The sequence below is a fragment of the Tamandua tetradactyla genome, chromosome 7 (genome assembly GCF_023851605.1).
Source record: "Tamandua tetradactyla isolate mTamTet1 chromosome 7, mTamTet1.pri, whole genome shotgun sequence".
NCBI classification, from domain to species: Eukaryota; Metazoa; Chordata; class Mammalia; order Pilosa; family Myrmecophagidae; genus Tamandua; species Tamandua tetradactyla.
Window position 1 is genome coordinate 102932551 of NC_135333.1, and position 9979 is coordinate 102942529.

At 36.6% G+C, this 9979-nt stretch overlaps 1 long non-coding RNA gene across 1 annotated transcript in view; it reads right to left on the minus strand.

Moving 5' to 3' along the window:
* LOC143689908 (uncharacterized) overlaps nt 1-8190 on the minus strand; it is a 46803-nt gene extending 38613 nt beyond the window's left edge. Inside the window, exon 1 of the long non-coding RNA XR_013178968.1 lies at nt 7668-8190. This is a non-coding gene — a long non-coding RNA (uncharacterized LOC143689908). The remainder of the gene's footprint in view (nt 1-7667) is intronic.
* Nucleotides 8191-9979: the final 1789 nt, after the last annotated feature.

The following is a 9979-nucleotide window of genomic DNA, read 5'->3' on the forward strand; positions in this document are numbered from 1 at the left end:
AAGTTTATTCACTAATGTCAGTTCATATCAATGAGACCATACAGTATTTGTCCTTTTGTTTTTGGCTAAACTCACTCAGCATAATGTCTTTAAGGTCCATCCATGTTGTTACGTACTTCATAACTTTATTCTGTCTTACAGCTGCATAATATTCCACCATACATATATACCACAGTTTGTTTAGCCACTTGTCTGTTTCCATCTCTTTGCAATTGTAAATAATGCTGCTATAAACATTGGTGTGCAAATGTCCATTTGTGTCCTTACCCTCATGTCCTTTGAGTAGATACCTAGTAATGGTATTGCTGGGTCATATGGCAATTCTATATTTAGCTTTTTGAGGAACTGCCAAACTGCCTTCCACAGAGGTTGTACCATTTGACATTCCCACCAACAGTGGATAAGTGTGCCTCTTTCTCCACATCCTCTCCAGCACTTGTCATTTTCTGTTTTATTGATAATGGCCATTCTGGTGGGTGTGAGATGATATCTCATTGTGGTTTTGATATGCATTTCTCTAGTGGCCAGGGAAGTTGAGCATCTTCTCATGTGCTTTTTGGCCATTTGTATCTCCTCTTCTGAAAAGTGTCTGTTCAAGTCTTTTTCCCATTTTGTAATTGGATTGGCTGTCTTTTTTGTTGTTGAGTTGAACAATCTTTTTATAAATTCTGGATAATAGACCTTTATCTGATATGTCATTTCCAAATATTGTCTCCCATTGTGTAGGCTGTCTTTTTACTTTCTTGATCAAATTCTTTGATGCACAAAGGTGTTTAATTTTGAGGAGTCCCCATTTCTTTCTTTCTTTCTTCAGTGCTCTTGCTTTGGGTGTAAGGTCTATTAAGCTGCCTGCAAGTATAAGATTTATAAGATATTTCCCTACATTTTCTTCTAACAGTTTTATGGTCTTAGATCTAATGTTTAGGTCTTTGATCCATTTTGTGTTAACTTCTGTATATGGTGTGAGATATGGGTCCACTTTCATTCTTTTGCATATAGATATCCAGTTCTCTAGGCACCATTTATTTAAGAGACTGTTCTGTCCCAGGTGAACTGGCTTGACTGCCTTATCAAAGATCAAATGTCCATAGATGAGAGGGTCTATATCTGAACACAATTCGATTCCATTATCTTTATGCCAGTGCCATGCTGTTTTGATCACTGTAGCCTCATAATATGCCTTAAAGTCAGGTAGCATGAGACCTCTGACTTCATTTTTTTTCTCAGGATACTTTTAGCTATTCAGGGCACACGGCCCTTCCAGATAAATTTGGTTATTGGTTTTTCTTTTTCTGAAAAGTAAGTTGTTGGGATTTTAATTGGTATTGCATTGAATCTGTAAATCAATTTAGATAGAATTGACATCTTAACTATATTTGTCTTCCAATCCATGAACATGGTATGCCCTTCCATCTATTTAGGTCTTCCGTGATTTCTTTTTAACAATTCTTGTAGTTTTCTTTGTATGGGTCTTTTGTTTCTTTAGTTAAATTTATTCCTAAATATTTTATTCTTTTGGTTACAATTGTAAATGGAATTTATTTCTTGATTTCCTCCTCAGATTGTTCATTACTAGTGTATAGAAACACTACAGATTTTTGAGTGTTGATCTTGTAACCTGCCACTTTGCTGTACTTATTTATTAGCTCTAGTAGTTTTGCTATGGATTTTTCAGGGTTTTCAACATATAGTATCATATCATTTCAAACAGAGAGTTTTACTTCTCCCTTTCCAATTTTGATGCCTCATATTTCTTTTTCTTGTCTAATTGCTCTAGCTAGAACTTCCAACACAATGTTGAATAAAAGTGGTGATGGTGGACATCCTTGTCTTGTTCCTGATCTTAGGGGGAAAGATTTCAGTTTTTCCCTGTTGAGGATGATATTAGCTGTGGGTTTTTCATATATTCCCTTTATCATTTTAAGGAAGTTCCCTTGTATTCCTATCCTTTGAAGTGTTTTCAACAGGAAAGGTTGTTGAATGTTGTCAAATGTCTTTTCTGCATCAATTGAGATGACCATGTGATTTTTCTGCTTTGATTTGTTGATATAGTGTATTACATTAATTGATTTTCTTATGTTGAACCATCCTTGCATACCTGGGATAAATCCTACTTGGTCATGATGTGTAATTCTTTTAACGTGTTGCTGGATTCGATTTGCTAGAATTTTGTTGAGGATTTTCACATCTCTATTCATTAGAGAGATTGGTCTGTAGTTTCTTTTTTTTTTTTTTGTAATATCTTTGTCTGGCTTTGGTATGAGGCTGATGTTGGCTTCATAGAATGAGTTAGGTAGCTTTCCCTTCTCTTCAATTTTTTTGAAGCATTTGAGCAGGATTGGTACTAATTTTTTCTGGAATGTTTGGTAGAATTCACATGTGAAGCCATCTGGTCCTGGACTTTTCTTTTGGGGGAGCTTCTTAATGACTGATTCAATTTCTTTACTTATGATTGGTTTGTTGAGGTCATCTATTTCTTCTCAAGTCAAAGTTGGCTCTTCATGCCTTTCTAGGAAGTTGTCCATTTCATCTACATTGTCAAGTTTATTAGCATAAAGTTGTTCATAGTATCCTGTCATTACTTCTTTTATTTCTGTGGGGTCAGTGGTTATGTCTTCTCTTCCATTTCTGATTTTATTTATTTGCACCCTTGCTTTTCTTCTTTTTGTCAATCTTGCTAAGTGTCCATCAATCTTATTGATTTTCTCACAAAACCAGGTTCTGATTTTATTGATTTTCTCAATTGTTTTCATGCTCTCAATTTCATTTATTTCTGCTCTAATCTTCATTATTTCTTTCCTTTTGCTTGCTTTGGAGCTAGTTTTCTGTTCTTTCTCTACTTCTTCCAAGTGAACAGTTAATTCCTCGATTTTTGCCCTTTCTTCTTTTTTGATATAGGCATTTAGAGCAATAAATTTCCCTCTTAGAACTGCCTTTGCTGCATCCCATAAGTTTTGATATGTTGTGTTTTTGTTTTCATTCACCTCGAGGTATTTACTAATTTCTCTTGCAATTTCTTCTTTGACCCACTCGTTGTTTAAGAGTGTGTTGTTGAGCCTCCACGTATTTGTGAATTTTCTGGCACTCCACCTATTACTGATTTCCAACTTCATTCCTTTATGATCCGAGAAAGTGTTGTGTATGATTTCAATCTTTTTAAATTTGTTAAGACTTGCTTTGTGACCCAGCATATGGTCTATCTTTGAGAATGATCCATGAGCACTTGAGAAAAAGGTGTATCCTGCTGTTGTGGGATGTAATGTCCTATAAATGTCTGTTAAGTCTAGCTCATTTATAGTAATATTCAGATTCTCTATTTCTTTATTGATCCTCTGTCTAGATGTTCTGTCCATTGATGAGAGTGGGGAATTGAAGTCTCCAACTATTATGGTAGATGTGTCTATTTCCCTTTTCAGTGTTTGCAGTGTATTCCTCACGTATTTAGGGGCATTCTGGTTCAGTTCATAAATATTTATGATTGTTACGTCTTCTTGTTTAATTGTTCCTTTTATTAGTAGATAGTGTCCTTCTTTGTCTCTTTTAACTGTTTTACATTTGAAGTCTAATTTGTTGGATATTAGTATAGCCACTCCTGCTCTTTTCTGGTTGTTATTTGCATGAAATATCTTTTCCCAACCTTTCACTTTCAACCTATGTTTATCTTTGGGTCTAAGATGTGTTTCCTGTAGACAGCATATAAATGGGTCCTGTTTTATAATCCATTCTGTCAGTCTATGTCTTTTGATTGGGGAGTTTAATCCATTAACATTTAGTGTTATTACTGTATGCGTAGTACTCTCTTCTACCATTTTGCCTTTTGTACTTTATATGTCATATCTAATTTTCCTTCTTTTTACCTTTACTCATAATCTTCTTTTCTACACTCTTCTCCACACCTCTCTTTTCTGTCTTTTCATATCTGTCTCTAGTGCTCCCTTTAGTATTTCTTGCAGAGCTGGTCTCTTGGTCACAAATTCTCTCAGTGATTTCTTTGTCTGAAAATGTTGTAATTTCTCCCTCATTTTTGAAGGACAATTTTGCTGGATATAGAATTCTTGGTTGGCAGTTTTTCCCTTTTAGTAATTTAAATATATCATCCCACTGTCTTCTTGCTTCCTTGGTTTCTGCTGAGAAATCTACACATAGTCTTATTGGGCTTCCCTTGTAGGTGATGGATTGCTTTTCTCTTGCTGCTTTCAAGATTCTCTCTTTCTCTTTGACCTTTGACATTCTGATTAGTAAGTGTCTTAGAGTATGTCTATTTGAATCTATTCTCTTTGGGGTATGCTGTACTTCTTGGATCTGTAATGTTATGTCTTTCATAAAAGTTGGAAAATTTTTAGTGACAATTTCCTCCACTAGTTTTTATCCTCCTTTTCCCTTTCCTTCTTCTGGGATACCCACAACACGTATATTCATGCGCTTCATATTGTCATTCAATTTCCTGAGTCCCTGCTCATATTTTTCCATTTTTTCCCTATATTTTCTTTTGCTTGTCAGATTTCAGATGTTCCATCCTCCAGTTCACTAATCCTATCTTCTGCCTCTCAAAATCTACCATTGCAGGTTTCCATTGTTTTTTTCATCTCTTCTCCTGTGCCTTTCATTCCCATAAGTTCTGTGATTTGTTTTTTCAGACTTTTGATTTCTTCTTTTTGTTCATTCCTTGCCTTCTTTATTTCCTCCCTCAATTCATTAATTTGGTTTTTGATGAGGTTTCCCATGTCTGTTCATATATTCTGAATTAATTGTTTCAATTCCTGTATCTCATTTTAATTGGTTTGTTGGTTGATTTGTTCCTTTGACTGGGCCATATCTTCTATTTTCTTAGTGTGATTTTCTATTTTTTGCTGGTGTCTAGGCATTTAATTACCTTAATTAGTTTATTCTGGAGATTGCTTTCACTCTTTAACCTAGGGTTTTTTTGCTGGATGAATTTGTTGTCTGTCTGTTCTTTGACATTCAGTTCAGTTTTTTTCTGGACCTCTAGCTTAGATTTTGTTTAACAGAGGAGAATTTTTCAGTTCTTGCCCTGCCTGTATGGTGCCTTTCCCCACCCCACCCCCACCCTTAGGAGGGTCTACTTAGGTATTATAGATCCCAGTCAGATTTTCCCAGACCAAACTGGCCTCCTATCAGGAAGAAAGAGTCACCTGTGTCAGTTTTCCCTGACAGTGAGACCCAGCAGATTGAAAGACTTTCCTGTGAAGTCTCTGGACTCTGTTTTTCTTATCCTGCCCAGTATTGGTGCTTGTCTGCCTGCAAGTCCCACCAGCATAAGATGATGTGGTACCTTTAACTTTGGCAGACTCTCCCTGCCAGGGGCATGGTGGAGACAGAGGAAAGGTTGTAGGCTGGTTTTAATGGCTTCAAATTACCAAGCCATGGTGTCTGAATTCCTTGATGAAGGGATTCCACCTGGGTGGGGCTTCACCCCTCCCCTGGGGAAGGCACAGGTTCCAGACAAGCCCTCAAATGAACTTCTTTCTGCCTATGCCTGGGGCAGTTGCAGCCTGAGAAATCCTGCCACTGTATCGAAAGGCAGTCAAGACTTTGTAGAAACAGAGCCACAAAAAGCTCTGCTTCTTTTTTTTCTTTTTCCTTCAGCCCTGCCCCCTGGTGCCAGGGCAAAAATGAGCAACCTCAGGTTTAACCAGGTTCACCTGAGCTGGGGGCCTATTTTTTTTCTCGTCAGAATTTGTTAATTAATTCCACAATTGGCATTTAGTTGTGTTCAGCCCCTACTGCTGGTAAAGTCCCTTTTCTTTCCCCTCTGGAAAGCAGCCTGTGGGGGAGGGGCACTGGCCGCCGCAGCTTGGGGAACTCACGGTTCTGGGGGAGCTTGCAGCCGATCCCGCTGGTCCAGACTGGGGTACGCTGTGTGTCCCGGGCTGTTCTGTATTGTTTCTGGTTATTTAGTAGCTGTTCTGGAGGACGAACTAAATGGTACACATTGCTAAGCCACCATCTTGGCCCAGACCAGTCACATGTTTTTTGAAGGAAATCTAAAGTTGTGCATGACATAAGCCTCAGAAATGAAGAAAAGTTCTCTACCCCTTCAGAATGATTAAGCCAATAAAGGAAGAGACAGAGAGAGTTTCCTTAAAAAAAAAAATGTTACTAAGCCCCAGTATCAAAACAACAACAATAAAAAGTCAAATGTGCTTCCAGGAGAAACAACTAAGGAATTCTTTAACATAAATATAAATATAATGGACAAAAGACAGAGAAAATAGAATACATATAAAATAGGAAAGATTAAAATCTATATTAATAAGCCATTCAGAGGAGAAGAAATAGTAATTTATTTAAAGTATTCAATTTTGAATTCCTACTCTTAAGTCTAATAATTTCATGCATTATAAAGAGAGACCTACTTTCCTTTGTTATTACACTTGTTGCTTCACATTTTCTTTCATTAAAGCACACATTTTTTTATCTTATAATATTTAAAGTGAAGATCCAAGAACATTTTCACTTTTTCATAGTTTACAATCATCTTTAACAATTTTCTAGAATCAAGAGTGCTTGGAAGGGGATTCTAGAAATAAGCTCAAGCATTGGTTAGCCAATTTAAATACTTTTTAAAAAAGAGCATGCCAAATATATAGGATAATGTGTTGATCATCTACAAGAGAGGAAAATAAGGCAGAAAGGATAAGGAATAAAAACAAATAAAGAGAGAGAATCTAAAGGTGAAGTCAGAAAAGGAGTTATTTCTCATTTCTCCAATTATCAAATCAAGTCAATTTTATGTGTCTGGTTTCAGGAAATTAACACAATTCTGACAAATCAGAGTGATTTCCTTTGGAAGGTAGAATCATTGACCACGAACATGGCTGGCAAAGGACATATTTTCAGTTGTAAATTCTGGCACTGACAACTATTCACACTTCTAATGACATGCATGATAATCATAAGGAAGGTTCTCAATAACTCTATTTCTTAATAGTGGCAATATGAGTTATTTATTAATTCCTGGTGATATAGCCCACAATATTTTCCTTTCGCCACTGGAAAGGACTGTAATTACATGGAAATCCATGCTAACGTATTAAAGATCTCATGTCGCTCCTTTCCTGAGCACTTAGAATGGAGTAACATTGTTTGATACATAGCAATTACAGTGCAACTAATTAGTGTCACTTACCGTAAGAAGCAACTGATTAATTATGTTTAGACATTGCTATGGAGAGAAAACTCAAAACCTCCAGGTTCTAAATTGCAGGCTCTGCCAATCAGCTTACAGAACACCTCTGATAGCTCAATAGTTACTCAGTATTTAATTCAGGCTCACTCTCCAGCTAATATAGGCACCCCTGAAGTTCTGCACTAATGCTATGTTCATGAAACTACTGTAAGTCAAAATTACAGTGTACTTTTCCTACTGTCACATGAGGAGAGTAATTACTGAAGCAGCTGTGTAGCTACTAACTTCTAGGCTCAACGCAGTGGGCAGTAATGTATTTCATTGTTATGGAAACCATATCCTAGTATCTTCAGCACTCTAGTAACTTTGGAAAATGAGAAGTGTCCAAGGATTCAAGGGAAGAAATGGGGGTAACTTTGTCACCCTCTGTGAAGCCACTGTGTAAGGAAGGTGTTTTTTTAAAAGACCCAATACCTCATATTCAAGTTTCATCCAATTAATTCTCTTCCCCTCAAACCTTCAGTCCTGCTTTTCCAAGTTGAATCTCATGATCCCCTTCTCTGTCACCTTTATATTGATGCCACTCCAGAGCGGGAAATGAGGCCAGATGGCTATTCATTGGTGCTTCAACCTGCTTCGCAGCTGTTTGGAAATTTGTTCCTTAGGCTGCTAGAAAATGAACTGACTCCACATCTGCTTAGTGCAGGGACAGCAGAGACTGGGAGCAGGAGGGGAATCCGAAGGTGAGCACTCATTCATTAAAAACTCCACTGAGTTCTGCCTAGGAGATGTGGAGTGAGCACCAGAAGGTACTGTGAAAAAATGACAGGACTATGAACAAAGCCTGGTGCATGGAGTGAGAAAGCCTCCCTATCCCCAATTTCGCGGTTGACAGTTTGTAGGGTCAACTAGTACGTCCTCTCTCTCTTTTGTTTCTTCCGTTCTTCTCCCTTGGCCACCTCAGATTCTAGGCTTTTATTAGGTTCCATCTGTACTATCAGTAGTAAAGGTCAGTCATCTCCTGCTTTAACATGTATAAGAATCACCTGGGAATCTTGTTAAAATGAAGATTCTAATTCAGTAGGTTTCACAATTGGCTCGAGAATCTGCGTTTCTACTAAGCACCGAGGTAGCACCGCTTTGGATAGCGAGATTCTAAGTGCTCTCCCAGTCCAGCCTCACCCTTTCCAAAACACTCTTTGTATAGTATTTGAAATAATTTCTGTAATATTATCTGCTGGATCCCATATCAAAATCGCATAATCATAATTCCTGAGCGTGAGGTCCTGAACTCTGATTTTTAATAAGCATCACTACAAATCTTGAAAATTCAAGAACTTCTATTATGAGGCAAATCCCTAAACAGGCTGTTTATTTACTTTTGTCTCTAAACATTTTCAATGGTCTCTTATTGACTACTGAATAAAATTCCAAATTTCTTATCCTGGCATTTAACTTCTTGCATTTTCTGTTTCCCCTGCCTTTCTCTTCTTGGTTCCAAATACCTTAAAATGAGAGAAAGCTAACATAATCGAAATGATCATAATAAAAGCTGTCATTACTGAGAACATATTTATATCTCATTTAACTTATTGAGAGCCTAACATTTACATATAATAAACACAACTTACCTCATTTCACTTTCTTTTAAATCGTTTGAGATAAGTAATATTTCCTCCACTTTTCCAATGACAAATTTGAACATCAGAGGTGGAACCAAGTTTACTAGTGTGATAGATTCAAAAGCACCCATTATTTTCAGCCTCCCATGTTGTCTATTCTGGAATGTCACTTGAATTCACTTTATAAATGTTTCACTTTCAAATGGTTATTTGTATAGAAAGCAATTGTCACAGGGCTTCTCCATTTCTAGGTTTCCAAAAAATATAACCATTGTGGTACATGAAATGAATATTGGACATACGTACTAGACAAAAGTAACAGAATTTTCCTGTGCTGATAAAGCAAAGTACTTCTACTTCTCCCTTTAGCTTTCTAAAGTTCTAAAGCATTTTACTTACAGTAATCCAAATCTCAGAATAGCTCCCAAGACTAGTTTCAATAAACAATCTTTAAAATTTGCAGGTAGTAAATCCATCACAAAAGTTTAAAACCATCTGTGCACCGTTCTTCTAACACAGAACATATTTACTTGTACAATTTCATCTGCAGTCTGTTGTCACAGAATATCAACTGATCATTAAGATCAACCGATGAATTTGAAGTAGTATATGGTGCTGTTTACAAAAGACATTACTAGGAAAATATAAAAACGATTTCAAATTGAAACATGAGACTGAATTTGGCCATTTTTTACATTAACACCTTGTAAATGGAGTGTAGCAATCAATAATCAAATAGCGCATATTAAGAATCCACAAGCAGATGGTGCTATACAACACACTGCATAAAGGAGACACATCTCTATGATATCTGTTCCTAAAGTGGAAATTGTGATATGGTAGAGAGTGTACAAGAATAGTTTTATACCTCTAATGTAATTGCTCCATTTGTTATATGAAAGATGGGGGGAAAGAATGAGAATAATTTTGTTCGAACCAGGAAGACTGGGAGATCCAATGAAATGATTTTCTACTGATAAAGTATCTCTAGTACTCTTAGAAAATATGAATGATCTGATGTTAATTAGCAACAGTATCAAGCTGAGGATTTTGATTGGTCACTTATGGCTCTGTTCTGATTTTCAGAATGAATTACAAAAGCGAATCAGTCAGTAAGCTCCTGACCTACTTCCCCAACAGCACATAAATAATACCAAAGTATTTCTTGTAAGTCAAAGGAAATGATTCTCTCAAGTATTTTAATGAC